This window comes from Passer domesticus, chromosome Z (genome assembly GCF_036417665.1).
Source record: "Passer domesticus isolate bPasDom1 chromosome Z, bPasDom1.hap1, whole genome shotgun sequence".
Classification (NCBI taxonomy): Eukaryota; Metazoa; Chordata; class Aves; order Passeriformes; family Passeridae; genus Passer; species Passer domesticus.
The window spans coordinates 5,396,876-5,402,244 of record NC_087512.1 but is presented as its reverse complement, the minus strand read 5'-3'; the positions used below and the strand labels follow the sequence as shown (position 1 = coordinate 5,402,244).

General features: G+C 36.2%; 1 long non-coding RNA gene across 1 annotated transcript; it reads right to left on the bottom strand.

The window, feature by feature from the left end:
* Nucleotides 1-283: 283 nt before the first annotated feature.
* Nucleotides 284-5,039, bottom strand: LOC135290896 (uncharacterized). Its single transcript, XR_010353729.1, has 3 exons — nucleotides 3,454-5,039; nucleotides 1,956-2,186; nucleotides 284-450 (listed from the first exon to the last, which is right to left on the bottom strand). It is a non-coding gene; the product is annotated as an uncharacterized LOC135290896 (long non-coding RNA).
* Nucleotides 5,040-5,369: the final 330 nt, after the last annotated feature.

Below are 5,369 nucleotides of genomic sequence, written 5' to 3'. Positions count from 1 at the left end.
TCTTTTGCAAGTAATTTTTAATCTGAAAGAATGCATTTTCTCTTACTCTCCCTTCACAATCTTTACATTAAGGACATAGTCTTGCTGACTTTGTATCTGTACTTGTGCCCCTGGCAACGAAAAAAAGACTAGATGTGAAAGTCCACAATGGCAAGAGACCTGGAAGTGCTTCTGGAGATAAAAAAATGTCAGTAGTCCAAAGTTCAGCCAGCTATGGTTAATCTTTCCTAATGCTAGGTGAATTACAGGTAGGAGTAAGGACTATGAGAAACTGAGACTTAAATAGTTTTCAAGTTTTTTAATTTCTTCTCATATGGAAACCTTAGTCACTCTCATTGCTTTTCCCAGGACTTCTTTATTCCTCCCATGCTGAGTTGACCAAAACAGAACACAGTGTTCAAGGTGACAGCAGACTACACCACTGATTTATCATTCTTCCCTTTATGGCACCTAGTACAAATGAAAAAGTTACAATCATGAAGTAAAGTTGCAGCTTTCAGCTCCCGGTATATACTCCCTGCAAATATGGCCTGTGAGACTCCAAATAAGAAAAGAAAAAAAAAAGAACACGCCACGTAATGGATATTTAGTAGATCAGAGGGTATTTTGAATTATCTTTGGACAGTTTCTTTCAGGAGATAAATCAATATTCAGACTCTTCTTTTGTCAGGTTGTGATGGGCTTTTGTTTACATCTGAAGATTAAAAGCAGCGCAGTGTTAGAATATTCAGTGGAAACACTGTGATAGATAAGATGTCAAGGAGAACTCCAGGAACTACAACAATGCTTTAAAAAGATAAATAAATATACAGTGTTATCTTCTGAGCTGAAGCCTCATGCAACTTCACTTTTAAATATGTATGACCAGAACCCGTTCTGTTCGTACATTTGTAAATGTTCTTTTACAAAGCAAACCAGTACAGGATGGATTAGATTACCCGTGGAGCCACCATTTCACAGGGATACTCAACAGCCAAGTAGTAAAAACAGCCATAAGGATGGGCTGTAAAAAGTAACTTGGTTTTAGTCAGGACCCAAGAGAAATCTTGATGAGCTTTAGGGTTTCTGGCTTTGGTCTTCCCCCAAATGACTGGCTCTGCACTCAGATGGCAAGTTTTTCATTTGATCTCATCAACATCTGAGGGAAAAGAATCTTCTGCATTTTTGAGTAAGATCTCGTATCTGTCTGTCTCATATCTGTCATATTTTTTCCTGTTTGTCTGGCATCTTGAGAAATTCACAGAGTCAGTTTTGCGTGGCTGTTTCCTCTGACTGGTGTAGCCCAGAGGTGGAGGCAAAGGGTTGAGGAACAAAAATGAATCAAAAAATTATGGACAAGCATTCAGCCTTGGGGAATATTCAGCTGGCTATTTCTATATTCACACTTTTTGTTCTTACTCTACACCTCTATTTTGACTTATTTTCAGATGCAACATGATGGGATAAAGTAACTTGTGTTTTAAGTTAGCATAAATTTAGTTTTTTATGGGTCTGGTCTTAAAATGAGATGATGATAAAAAAAAGAAGAAGATAATTAATTCACTGTTTCTCCTTCCTGTAGGCATACTATATACATACATATATATTATATATGTGTGTATATATATATATATAATATACCATATATATATATAGATTCAAGTAGTTCTGCATTCTCAGGACATCTTTCTGCTCTCTGTCAAAACAAACAAAAATACTCCAGCTAAGATGCTTAACAACTCAAATACCATTGAATAAGTAGTATATTTCATTAACATTGATATCTCATTGGTATCTCATTTATAACATAGCAATGTTGCAGGAATTAAAAGTCTTAGTCACATCGTTAGAACAATTTCCCATGCATCAGTGAAACACTCACCTATTCCCTCTATATCAAAAGAGTATCTCTCAGTGAAGAGTATTTCTTCACTGATCAGTGTAAATACATTTGTTATTAGAACACATGTTCATACCGTGCAACTTTACACAAGCAGGCTCTTGGAGATGTGCACAGAGTAACAAAATGGGAAAATGTTCCACAAGCCACAGTGGAAGTGGAGGGAGCTCTCCTGGACATGCTCATTCTTTTACTGTGGACTAGAAGACCAGAGAACTTCAGCTTCTTCCCACTTGTTGGACTTGCTCTGAGCTGGTCCCATAGCTGCCAGAATCCATTCTATGGTACAGAAACCTTCCACAGAGTGCTGGTAACAAGAAAGCGTAGCCAGGTTTATTGGATCAGTTTGAAAGGCACCCATATGCTGCCTTGGCTTTGAAATAAAGACCAGCTCCGACCCCAAAGGGTTAATTATCTAAGGGACATCTGTGTGCCAACAAATGTGCAAAGGGAAAGCTTGAAAATGGTACCAGGTTCTGTAGTCACAGGAGAGGCCTGAAACTCTACAGAGCTCAGTTTTTGAAAGTGGTAGTGTTTTCATGTCAAAATGAAAGAGTTAAATAACTTTATCACAATGCAGAATTCTCTTTGAGAGAAAAAGCTGCTTCTGAGTGAAAAAGAGAATATTTTTCCACCCTCCTCTACATCCCCTTTAAATGTATGCAAAGAAATCAAGGTTAACAGATCCTTATTATTTAATCAAAAGTCCTTCCTATGATTTTTATTGAAATAAACAACTGATTTCATTATCTATATGACCTCCAAGACATATATTACAGCTTGCCCCATGCAGTGCTTATGATTTCAACAGAAATGAATAATTCAGACATCTGTCCTAGCCACTGTATTTTTATCACCACTTAAGTCATCTTTGGCTGTATTTTCACCTCTCTATCAGAATCTTGCCCTCTCTTACTCTCTGTTTTCTATAGCTAGAAAACAAATCTTTTAAGAGTAGAATATTCAACAAATTAGCACTAGTGTTAAGTTAAACATTATAATATAAGGTTGTGTATTTTTTTTTGTTTTGTTTTATTTTTGTCCAAGCAAGTAATTGCTTTATTGTCCATTTAAATGTAAAATCAGGGAAAAAAAAAAAAAAGATTAAACAGAAAAATTGGATATTACAGCATGCAAAATGCAAATTTGTGGTTAATATATTGCATATATAAAAGGGTCAGACACATTTCACATTTGGCAATGCCAAAAACATGAGTAAATTCCACTGACTTTATCCATATCACATTTATTGCTCAATCAACCTAATGTTTATTTTACAAGGGTGCTGAAGTATTTGGTCAAATCAGAGAACATAAAGTTTTCCATGGGCACTCAGCTAAATACGTGCTTCAGTACAACACAGGTTTGAGGCAAAACACAAGCCAATCATTCTGAGGAAGAAAAACAAGGGCCCTACAATAATTTTGTTCCCTAAAATATGTTTTGCACACTGATCATATTTACAAGACTTGAGTAATTTGAATAGATGTATTTGATTCTGGAGGGTTTGTTTTTGGTTTTTCTCTGTCATAACACTCTGAGTTTGGGAAGGGAGGATAAAAAACACTGCTTACTTTATTCAAAGAAGTCACACACTGACTGATGCCAGTTGGTCTTTGAAATCTCAGGCAAAGTCTGAGAAGTAGTTTGTAGTAGTAGTAGAAGTAGTAGTTTGAGTAGTAGTAGTTTGAGCAGTAGTATTGTGAAGTAGTTTCTTGCATTTTGTGGGATGAGAATACATGGTGGGTTCAAGATAATCCTATATTCCTATTTGTAAGGAGGAGATAAAATTATATTTCAAATTGACAAAACAACTGTAGCAAATGGCTTTTTCATAAAATTAAATTTTCCTTCTCTGTATCTGTATTTACTTTTCTGAAAGTTATAGAAAGTCATACCTACAATAAGCTAAAAGTTGTATAAAGACTGCACAAACTGGCACTCTTACCCAGACTTCCAATAATTTAGTAACCCAGAGGAAATCTTATCTAAATCACATTCTCTCTTTTTTTGTTTCAGTTTGGTCAAAAGGCTCAAACAATCTGTGGACATGTGAAGCAGGAGAGAGATATGGGTGCTACCTCAATGCAACTGATCTTTATACGGTACATGAAGAGATAAAATATCTTTCCTGTTTTCTTTCTCTTCTGAGTTAAAACACAATGGAGATAAAGAGAGATATAACCCTCATGCTTGAACCTTTGATAGAAACCACAAGGGAAGCAGAAAAAGACAAATATCCCTCTAATGACAGACTCCTGATAGCAGAAATCCGACTAATTTATTTTCCAATATACCCTGGGGGGGAAAAAAATGAATAAAAAAAAAGGCTGAGTTTGTGGAGAGACTGGGAGAAGGAGAGAAGGCAGCCAACAGAAAAGAAATGAAAACAAGGAATACTTAATTATGGATTAAGGTAACTCCAGATGTTCTTTGCAGTTCACCATTAGGCTTTTAATTTACTGCCATAGTAAGTAGGACAACAATAGGGGATTAAAGTATACTGTGTGTTCTTTATATGAAACCTGTAGAGCATTTTAGACAGGTTACATATAAATTTTATTCAAGGGCCTACACAAGTGGCTCATGTTTGTCTTTCTACTTGTTTGCATATCTCAGTATAATTTTCATGTGGCCTAGACTTGGCCATCAATCAGTCAATTCCTTCTTCATATACTCCATGAAAGGAAAAAAGGCAAGAAACAAATAATCTACCTAAAGTTTTAGAGTAGTTAGAACAGACTCTACCTGATTTTGAAATATATACAGGGCTGAGCTGGGCTGTTAGGAGTATGTAATGACTTAGAGTTTCATGTTTTGGTGGGGTTGTTTTTTTTGTTTGTTTGGTTGGTTGGTTTTTTTGGGGGTTTTTTTGTTTGTTTTGTTTTGCTTTTTTTGGTTTTCTTTTGGTTTGGTTGGTTTGTTTTTGGGTGTTTTTTGTTTTGTTTGTTTTTTTGGGGGGGGTTTGTGGTTTTTTTATTTGTTTGTTTTTGTGGGATTTTTTGTTGTTGTTGTTTTGTTGGTTTGTTCTTGTGGGGTTTTTTTCAAATTTATCCACTAAAGAGCTGAATAATTCTTTTAATATCTTACCTGTAAAACAGTGGTGTTGACTTCCACAGAAAGGCTCTAATATCTCCCAATGAAACACATTTTACCAGAGTGAATAAATGTTACCCCTTCTTGGGGACACACTCAGATCCACAGAGGGACTCTTGAGCCCTGTAGTAATGTTCTTGTAATGCCTGTGATTCAGCCCTGGCTCACCCAAGGCGTAACAACAGCCTTTGTCCTGTGTCACCATGGCAGGGGTAAAAGGGAGACAGGAGCAGGGGATGGAGGCGCAGAGGACAAGGAAAAACAAAGTAGGGAGGATGAGTATCTTCGGATTGAGGCACTCATATGATACAAAAATATTTTTTATTCTAGTCCTGCCTCCTTTTAGAATTATGACTTTAAAATTGAGGTAAAAGCATTGTCACTGGGAGCTCTG